Here is an 11,350-nt window from a genome sequence, read left to right on the forward strand (position 1 = left end):
CAGCAACCACAACTCCATATCCTTGTGCAAGTTGTCTGTACCTGACAGCCAGATACAACCCAGGCAAAGGCTATGGGGATGGCACAGCTGGTAACTGCTGTACCTACTTCTCAGGGGTTGCCACGTACACTGCATCCAGCTGGTCAGGCCTATTTGGTCTCCTTGCCACCTCCATCCCACACACCTGGTGCACTGCAGGAATGCCCTCCAACATTGGACTCTGGAATGACTCTTGCCACTGTGCAAGGAACAGCACATATAATAAAGGGTGGAGGCACTATTTCTTCACCTGTTATAACCCAGGTCTCTGCTGGGCACCTGCTGGACAAACCCCAGGCATTGGTTGTAAAATGCAAGGCTGAGTCTTAAGAGGAGAGAGAAGATTTCTCATTGGATTCAGTCCTTTCTATCAAGGCATCTCCAGTAGCAGAGAGCCTAGCGGCCAGGGAGAAGAGCATTCATGGAGAGAATGTGGTTCTAGTGGTCAGTGAACTGGTGGCCTTGGCCCCTACCCCAGCAGCACCACCTCCTTCACTAGCCATGGTGTCCAGACAATTGTGTGACTCAAAAATCCCTACAGGCCATTGTGAAGCCCCAGATTCTCACCTACAATATTGAAGGCTTTGTTATCCAAGAAGGACCAGAACATTTCCTGGTGAGTTGTTCTCTTACTGAAAGAGTCTCAGAAGCCACCACAGACTGGCCTTCCTTCCCCCAGAGCTGAGTTAGAATCAGTCAGGTGGCCATTTGGGGTGGGACAGCCCATGTACTGTGCTAGATAAGGCAAATTTCCTGAAGTATGTAAGTACTGTGGGAAGTATGCCCCTGCATCGCAGTTCCATGGCTCCAAAAGGTTCTGCTCAATGACTTGAACTGAGAGATAAAGCATGAGCTATAGCCACTTGTCAGGCCAAGAAAGAAGAAAATGAGTTTCAAGACACCAGCTATGCTCAGATGCACCAATGTGGGCTCTGTCGCAACTCCTCTGACATTGCCTGTGCCAAGATACATGGTATCCTGGTTTGAAACTGTAGTTCACCCCCAGAAAAACCATCTTCTTTAGTCCTGATTCAGTATTATTGGGTGGGGTCATTGATTCAGTTATTTCCATGGAGATGTAGCCTACCCTATTCTTTTAGGTTGTTTCCATAGAAATGTGTCTCCCCATTCAAGGTGGTGTTGCTTACTGTAGTCCTTTAAAGGGGAGCCATTTTGAAGAAAGCTTTAGAGCCTACACAGCCAGAGATCTTTGGAGATGCAGAAAGAAAACACCCTCATGGAAGCCGTTTGATGGAGAAGCCAGGAGAGAAAGCAGGTATCACCTTATGCCTTCCCAGCTGACAGAGAAACCCTAAACATCATCAACCCTTTGTTGAGTCAAGATATCTTTCTCTGGATACCTTAGTTTGGATATATTTGTGGCCTTAGAATGGTAAACTTGCAATTTAATAAATTTCCCTTTTAAAAGCCATTCCATTTATGATATATTGCATTCTGACAGCTTTGACAAACCAAAACACAGGGCAAGCACCAGCAGGGTCAAGAGCACTCTAGCAAGGGTTCAGATAATTCCACTATGAAAACACTTTCCCAGTATTTCTTGGGCCTTTATCAGTGAGGGCTGCTCAGCCTTATCCTGGAGTGAAATGCCTAGCCAGGATCTCAGTTTTCTGAGAAGAATATACAATATAATATATAATTTTTTCTTCCTCAAAAAAAAAATTGCTGAATCCAATGTTCCCTAAATTTTGTCTTATGTGTTATCTTGTAGAAATTTTATGTTTGCATTTTATTTTAGGTTTATGATTCATTTAAAGTTAATTTTTGTGAAATGTGTAAAGCCTATTTCTGTATTCTTTTTTCCCAGATTTTGTTGTGCAGTTGTTCCAGCACCATTTGGTGGAAAGATTTATCCTTCTTCCCTTGAATTGCCTTTGCTTCTTTGTCATAGATTAGTTGACTGTTGACTGTATTCATGTGGATATATGTCTTTTCTCTTTATTTTGTTCCAGTTATGTTTGTTTGTTGTTTCACCATTGCCACACTGCTTTAATCACTGTAGCTTTCTATTAAGTTTTTTTTTTTGCTTGATTTCTGTATATTGAACCCACTCTGGAATTGTTGGAATAAATCCTACTTGGTCATGCTGTATAACCGTGTAAATATGCTGTTGGATTTGGTTTGCTAGTACATTACTCAGGATTTTGTACACAAATTCAAAATAACTACTGGTGTATAGTTATCTTATGGAGTTTTTAATATTATGGTAATGATGTCCTCATGAAATGATTTAGGAAATTTCTTTCATCTTCTATTTTTTGGAATGGTTTGAAAAATATTCATGTCAGTTCATTTCGAAGTTTAATACAATTCACCAGAAAAGCTATCTGTTCCTGGACTTTTTTTCCTTAGGAAGTTTTTGATTACTGATTCAATCTCTTGTTACAGTTATGTTCAAATTTTCTATTTCTTCTTGAGTCAGTTTTGGTAATTGGCATGTTTCTAGTAACTTGTTTGTTTTAACTAGATTATCTAATTTATTGAAGTATAATTGTTCATAATACTCTTTTATAATACTTTTCTATTTCTCTAAAGTCTGCAGTAATGTCCCCGTTTTCATTTCTGATTTTGGCAATTTCAGTCTTACCTTTTTTTCTTGCCTACTCTAGCTCAGTACTGATCAAGTTTATTGAGTTTTTCAAAGAACCAGCTTTTGGTTATTTTGTTTATCTCCAATCCAATGTTTATTATTGCTTACTTCTGCTAGTTTTGTGTTTATCTTAATCTTATTCTAGTTCCTTAAGGTGTAAAGTTAGTTTACTGATTTGAAATCATTCTTTTTGTTATTAATAAATGAAGACATTTACATGTATAAATTAGTCTCTGAGCACTATTTTCCCTGATTCCCATAAGTTTGCTATATTTATCATTTTTATTCCTCTCAAAGTATTTTCTATTTTACATTTTAATATCTTCTTTGACTTCTTGGTTGTTTAAGACTCTGTATTTAATTTCACATAATTGTGACTTTTCCAGTTTTCTCCCATCGTTGGTTTCTAGCTTCCTTCCTTTGTGCTCAGAGGTGATACTTTGTATAATTTTAGTCTTTTAAAATTTATTTATTTGTGCTTTGTACCCTAATATATAGTCTATCCTGAAGAATGTCCCATATGCATTTGAGGAGAATGTGTATTTTATGCTCTTTGTTCTGTATTTGTGTCTCAGAACTCATTCGTTTATAGTGTTAAGTCCTGTGTTCCCAGCTGTTCTGTCTAGTGGCTCTACCATAATTAACATTAGATACTGAATACTATAACTACTATTGTAGAACTGAATATTTCTCCTTTCAGTTCTGTCAGTTATTTGTTCATACATTTGCAGACTCTTGTTATATGCATGTGTTCATAATTGTTATGTATTCTTGATGCTTCACCTTTTTCAATATATAATTTTTTTTCAAATTTTGTAATATATGTTGTTGGGATATTGATTGGTATTGCATTGAATCCATAGATCATTTTGGGTAGAATTGACATCTTAACTGTATTTAGTCTTCTAATCCCTGAACATGGTATGTCCTTTCATTTATTTAGGTCTCCTTTGATTTCTTTTAGCAATGTTTTGTAGTTTTCTTTCTATAGGTCCTTTATGTCCTTGGTTAAATGTATTCCTAGATTTTTTGTTGCTATTGTAGATGGAATTTTTTTCTTGATTTCCACCTGAGATTGCCTGTTACTAGTTTATAGAAACACTACTGATGTTTGCATCTTAATTTTGTATCCTGCCACTTTGCTGAACTCATTTATTAGCTTTGGTAGTTTTGTTGTAGATTTTTTTTGGACTTTCTATATATAGAATCATTCATCTACAAACAGTGAATGTTTTCATTCTTCCTTCCCAGTTTGGATGCCTTTTATTTCTTTTTCTTGCCTAATTGTTCTAGCTAGAACTTCCAGCACAATGCAGAATAACAGTGGTGAACGTGGACATCATTGTCTTGTTCCAGATCTTAGAGGGAAAGATTTCGGTCTTTCACCATTGACTATGTTAGCTGTGGGTTTTTCATATATGCCCTTTATCATGTTGAGAAAGTCTCCTTCTGTTCCTGTCCTTTGAAGTGTTTTTATCAGGAAAGGTTGCTGAAACCCTAGAGAGCACTTAGGGCTCTATCTGAGATTCTACAAACGTTTCATGCCCTAAGATTACTTTCTAGAAACATACAACCTCCAGATGGTTCCTAGGCCAGGTAAGTCCTGAAGTTCCAGAGGGACCAGCCTCTCCAAGAACATCATCCTATCCCGTATTGTTGACACCCCTTTCCAATATGAAAAAGTTAGAATTGGCATAGCCCAAATACCCCTAAAGTTTGGGAGAAGGATCAAAGGAGAAGGAGGAGTGATGCCAGAGCAAATGAGATGACTGCTGAATCATTTGATATTTATTTTAGGCTGTATTGTCTTGGAGCAACTAGAAGGAAAAACCTCCAATTGTGAAGCTATACCCATACCAAAACTTTGAAATCTGTTCCATAGCTCCTTGTTACAACATACTTCAAAATGTATTGCTGTTTTGTATAAATGTTATATTTCACAATAAAAAATGTTAAGAAAAAAAAGGATGTTGGATGCAAGCGTAGTTCAGTGGTAGAATTCTTGCCTGCCATTGCAGTAGACCTGGGTTTGATTCCCGTCCCATGCACTTCCCCCCCCACCCCCAAAATAATTTTCAACAGATAGTGCTGCAATAACCAGATACTCACATGGAAAAAGTGAAATGTGACCCCACACAATACCGCATACAAAAAAAAAGTTGATGAATTTTATCAAATGATTTTTCTGCATCAATAATCATGTGCTTTCTCCCCTTTGATTAGTTGATAGATATAGTGTATTACATTAATTGATTTTCTTGTGTTCAGCCACCCTTGCATACCCGGAATAAATCCCACTTGGTCATGTTGTATAATCCTTCTAATATGCTGTTGGATTCAATTTGCAACAATCAGATATTAACTACAGACAATAATTAATAGTACTCCTTTAATAGGAGTTTATCAATTGCAACAAATGTAACTAATGTCAGAAAAATAATAAAATTACAAAAAAGTGCTATCATCAATTATAACAAATTTTCCACACTGATACAAATGGTGAGCTGTATGAGAATCCTGTATTTTATGCATGATTGTTCTGTAAACTTTAAACTTCACTAATAAAAATTTTTTTATAAAAAATATAGTATAATGTCTTTTCCTCTTGTAAGTATATTGGTCTTAAAGTCCATATTTTCTGATGTTCATATAGCTATTTCAGCTGTCTTTTGGTTCCTATTTGCTGGGGTAATTATTTTCCGTTTTTTCATTTTCAACCTATTAGTGCTGTTTCCTACAGTTAAGTCTTTTTTAGACAGGATAGAGTTGTATCGTGTTTTACATTTTATTGCTTTTTGCCAACCTCTGTCTTTTATTTGAAGAGTTACCCTTTCTACATTTAAAATAATTTCTAATAAGAAAGGACTTCTTTCATTTTGTTATTTGATTTCCATGTGTCATATATTTTTCATCCTTTTTCTCCATTTCTCCTTCCTTTCTATTTAATTCATTTTACTTTAATGTATTTATATTTGGGAGGTAACTGTATATAAAATGAAATGGAATGAGGAGGGTACTTGTATGAATTGAGCTGGTCAGGTACCCACAGTTTCAATGTCTTCACGTGTACCCTTCCAAACTAGTTTATATCGTCGCTAAGCCATTTTACATCACCATCGGCAATTTCTGACTATTCCAATTTCTTCATACTCTCACAACTTCTTGGATTATAGTGATCCTACTGGATCAGAAGTGCTACTTTTTTATTGTTTTGAATTTTATTTCTCTTATGATTAATGTATTTCATTGTTGGTTTTCATTTCCCTGGTGACTAATGATGTTGAATATCTCTGATCAAAAAATCATATGTAATATATCCTTTTTGCCTTCTTAATAATAGATTCTAATACTCAAGGTCATTTTTATTTTGATGATGTCCAGTTTAATCTATTATTACTTTATATAGTTTTTTGGTTTTGGTTTTGGTATTGTAGACCAGAGAAGCATGGGTTTATTTCCAAACACACTGGAAAGTTGGGCTGAATGTGTTCCCTTTTTTTTTTATGTATACATGGATCTCCCTTCTCTTTCGTTTTGCTGTTGTTAATCTGCAGTGAAACTTTATGTATGTATTTATAATAGATTGCTTGTGCTAGTAGATATTATTATCCCTATCATTAGTATTATATTCCCCAGGTAACCAGAAAGGACCTGTATAAGTCCTCATTTGTGACCACCACAACTGCACAAGGAATACCTGCTGTGGTCCTTCCCCTCACATGTCACAAGCCTGTGGCTGGAGCAATTCAACCAAATGCAGCCTGAGTGTCTGTCCCAATATATTGATTGATTTAAATCACCTTATCTCTGAAAACTTTTTTCCTCCCTATCCTGTCATGAACAGATCTTGAATGCAACATATTGCAAATGAACTATTTAATATCAGTCTAGTGATTTAAATAGTAGGTAAGGTAAAGGACTTGCATCCCTGGCATCAGGACAGGTGGGCAAGGCTGTAATGTGATGAGACCATGACATCACCAATGGCAATGACAGAATTTAGTTATTAGAAAGAACATCAGACTCAAGATTCCCAGGAATTACACAGCTAGAGAAGTCTAGGATAGAAATGATAAGAGATTGGAGAGGCTAAGAAGTCATGGCTGGATGAAATAAGGCCAGACCATATACTACACTCTACGTAGCTGGAGGATAGTTATTGGTGTAGAGATGGACGGCAATGATGAAACAAAACTGAGTACTTTCTACTGAAGCATGGAGCAGAAGAACATAATCACTTAGGAGAATACTGAGCTGATGTTATTTTGTGGAGCAGGTAAATAATCTGAAAAAAAGTGTGGAAGAAGATATGAAGAACATTCATTAAGGAAATGGCTTTACAAAGTACAAATGAATGTGATTGATGGTGGCATACAGAGTGTATAGGGTTTGTGAAGAAGAAGCACAGAGCACTGTGAGTGAAATGATGTAGCAAAGCAAAGACATTTCTTGCAAGATGTGCTGACTCCACAGATCACAGTGAAAATATTCCCATAACTATGGCATGGTATGTAACTTGTGCTCTCAGTAGGGTCAGTACCTGTTATCAAAACCTACCACCTGAGACCGTGGCCTCAGTGTTCCTGTAATTGTTGCCCTTTACTGGGAAAGTGAGCACTGTAGGTCAAGAGGGTCAAGAGAGACCTGCTTAAGGAAGTAGAAGCAGTGATGTCACTCCGAGTTCAAGAAACTTGAAACTGTCCTTGGTGATAGGAGCTGTTTATTCAGCAAGGATTTCCCATGAATTGAAACTCCGTGTGGGCCACGCCCCTCCCTGATGGACCTGGATGGAGTTCAGTATATATAATGAGGATATTAACGTTTAATCTCCTTCCTACAGACTGAGAAATGAGACACAGATGGAGCAGGCCTACCCATAATGTCCCTAAGACAGCCCCCTGGTCCTCCAGCCCAGAACCAGATGTCCCAGTACTCCAAAGATTGGCCAGTTGGCCAGTGGCTCATTGTTTTTCCATGGTGTTAAGGCCGCCAATGAGAATATCCTGGATGTTGCCTGGGCAGGAAATATTGCATGAGTTGAGCTTTAAGTATGAAGTCCTTGTCCCAGTGACATGGAAGTAGGGAGAAAAGCAAAGTTTGTATCCATGTGCAATTCATATTGATGTCATCCTTAATTTAACAATGTACTGTTTTCCCTCACAAAATTGTATATAGTTTGGTTGGGTCTGAATGTATGACAGTGAAATTTTTTTATATTTTAAGTTTACTCCAAAACATACAGCTTCCTGAATTAGAAGTTCCATGCCAACACCTTGAGTGCAGTCTGCTTCACAAAAAGACAAGTCTCCTGTAGGAAATGTGAAATGCTTAGGCCAAGCCACACAAAACAAAATTCTAAAGACATTGAGTTTACCAAATGGAGAGTTCTTAAAATGACGCATCATTCCCTGCCCTAGATTCTAACCATTTTAGTGGATATATCCCCCAAATAAGACAAGGCTGAGATCAAATTCTATTTGTGAATCCAAAGATAAAATGTGAGAATGTTTCCTCTTAACAAAAATTGAGTAGAAGGCACAGAATCACAAGTTTAGAGTGATTCCATTGGGGGAGCTTCAAGTTGGAGAGGAAATACCAGACATTGACAGGAAGGCATCCCTCAACATCACATCTGCACTGTCCCTGGGGCTGGACCCATGCTTAATGGGTCCTGAATGGCCCCTGCAGCCCAGCCCCCTCCCACCTTCTGAAAGGGATGGCTTGTTTCTGGGACAACAGTGACTATTGCTTACTGTATATTTCATAGAGTAGCATACAACTGTGCCCTCAGTTCTAAGTTTGTTCATTTACAGATAAATCATGTTCTTACTCGTGCCTCTGGAGATGGTACATAATCGGCACTTCATGGAATCTCCATCCTCTCGGAAACTACATTAGTTTTAAAAATCTCTGACCCATTTCACCTCTTTCCTAGAGCCTGGTGGGCCCAACCCAGATAGAAGTTACTGAAGTTGAACAGAGAGACTGTATATAAGAGTTTAAGAGACCCCACCCCAATGTTCTAAATCTCCCCCAAATTCCACCAACTGCTCCTTGCACTGGATACCTGCAAGAACAAAGACATCCTGATCAGGAAAACCATTTCATATATCCAGTCTTTCTCTCAATCCTTTATATTCATTTACTCAAAATCTTGTGTCTTCCAGAACACTAATCTTAAAGCAGCAATTTGGAAAACTCAGCTCATCACAAACTCCATGGCAAATTGCCTCTGTTCAATCTCAGTCAACAAATGGATCCACCTGGGAAATCCTGCTCTCAGGAATGCAGGGTCAGGGCTGGGATGGTTTTCAGCAGCAGAGGGAGGGGCCCAATTTGCATTTCCTCATATTATATGGAAAATTCTGTGGTTGGTGGACTTAAGAGAGGACAGTGCTCAGGGCAGGTATTTGTGACCTGAGACAAGGGTTGAAATGATAGCATTTGTGAAAATGTGAATTATTTTTATGTGGTTGTGCTGAGCTAAAAACCTAGCACCCATCATCTTACTTCATTATTATATATTTACACGATATCTGTGAGATATGATGGTTCTAGTTTCTCAACATGCTCACCAATTCTAGAAATTAAATATAAGAAAATAGAAATCCCAGAGGAAGAGCAATTGTGATTTTAATTTTCCATTATCAAATAATCTTGAACAATTTTTATTGTGCTTAGTTCACATTTGGGTATTTTTGTTGGTAAAATATCGTTTCATATATTTTGCCTTTTGATAAATTTTATATTTTCTGGGCTTAAGAACTTTATCAGTTATATGATGAGTGAATATTATTTTCCAGTCCATGGATTTCTTCTAATTTTATTAATATCTAATAAGTTTTTAAAATTTTGATTAAATGCAATTTATTACTTATTTTTTAGTATTTGTGTTTTTTCACTTACTGCCTCACATCTAAAAAATTCTTAGTATATCCAATGTCACACATATCCTATTCCTTTTCCCTTTGTGTCTAGTTCTCCAATATGACGTTCCTGATTATTGTAGCCATATAAAGTAAATTAAAATTACCTTCTTTTTCTCTGAATTTTGTAAGACAGAAAATCTCAGATACTGACAGAAAACTACCTGCTATTATACTCACCCTGGGGCTGCTTCCCAGTTACTCAGCAGACCCCTGCAGTCTAGAAACCCCTTGGCCACCTTGCAGGGGAGGTTTGTGTCCAGGATCACACTACCTTCCCTTCATTATGTCTCCAAACACTCTTACACATCCATGTCCTCTGAAGTTGTAGAGTTCACATGCAGAGAACTGTTCCTTAGACATGGTTCTGGAGATGGAGGTACAGCTCTAGAAGGATGGGTTACATTCTTCGGTTGACTCCAAAATAAACTTTCCCCTCAATTCACTGCAACTCCATCCCTGAGAATTGGTGAATCCATTGCTAATAAAAATTCCTGGTTGTTACGGAGTAACCAGAGAAGTTAATAAGAGAGAGTTTCTGCAAATGCTTCAACCCTCTTGGGTCACACTGTAGCAGCTGCAGCTGAAACAAGACATCTGAGGACAAAGAGAACCAGTCCCTTTCAGTCATGTGCAGTTACAGCCATATACATAGACCCATGTCTGAAATCTATGATACTCACCATGGTCTATGTCCATCATAAACATAAGGGAATGGGAATAAGGGGTCTCCTCTAGTGGGTGGGAATCTGAAGTGATGAGGATATGTTTGAGTGAGCACATGCTTCATTTGTTGATGAAAGAGTAGGAGGCTTTCAAGAGATTTCTGTGCCTGAAAACTTTTCAAGAAATGATCAAAGATTCTAATTACATAAATTTGGTAAGAGTGGAGGATTTTATTTTCACCAGTCTCCTTGGGGATAGCCACACACACAGACCCCACTCTGTATAAGCTTAGACTATGAGGTCCAAGCTATGACTATGAAACACGGGTTATTTTCTTCTCATCTCATCAATTCCTGATAACCTACCTATCTACTGAAGCTGTCACTCTACAAAGTACTGAAATTAAATGTGATTTAATTTTAGCATTTTATAAACAATATAAAATCGATATACTCATCTTTCCCTCTAACTACATATACACCCGAGTATTAATATTGTGTTTACCCAAAGGATATTTTTTGTTCTAATCAATAAAGAGGTACATTTAGGTGAATGCATATAATGCAGTCAGCATGGAATTATAAAATACAATCCAACCATTCCTCACAGGGCCAGGGTAGGAAGGAGAGTCTTTGAACCGAAACATCAACAATCACATGGATCCTGAAGCATCAGAAGGAGAGTAAAACACTGATGAGCATTTTAGACCCCTTCATATCATACTAATAATGTTGAGAAATATGTCAGAGTTGGGGGAAAGAAGCAGTGATCCCAGGAGAGGAAGCTCAGTGTGCACAGAAAACGGTAGATGAGCAAAATAGGCCAGAAAGAAAAGAACAAATATTGAATGATCTCTCTAATGTGAACTAATGATGAGCAAACTCTGACAGTTAAATCTTAGAGCATAGGTTATCAGGAAATAGAAGGAGGGCATAGATTGGAATTTGATGCTCAAGGAGTACAGAATCTTTATTAATAAGGTTGTAAAGATTTGGAAATGGATCACTCAATAATGTGTGGTGGTAACACAATACTGTACATATAATTAACAAACCTGAATGTGAGTATGGCTGAAAGGGGAAGATTAGGATCATGCATGTCACAAGAA

At 37.5% G+C, this 11,350-nt stretch overlaps 1 pseudogene; it reads left to right on the forward strand.

The window, feature by feature from the left end:
- Window positions 1-72: 72 nt before the first annotated feature.
- LOC143647083 (polyhomeotic-like protein 1 pseudogene) lies at window positions 73-1,026 on the forward strand (annotated as a pseudogene).
- Window positions 1,027-11,350: the final 10,324 nt, after the last annotated feature.

The sequence above is a fragment of the Tamandua tetradactyla genome, chromosome 9 (genome assembly GCF_023851605.1).
Source record: "Tamandua tetradactyla isolate mTamTet1 chromosome 9, mTamTet1.pri, whole genome shotgun sequence".
NCBI lineage: Eukaryota > Metazoa > Chordata > Mammalia > Pilosa > Myrmecophagidae > Tamandua > Tamandua tetradactyla.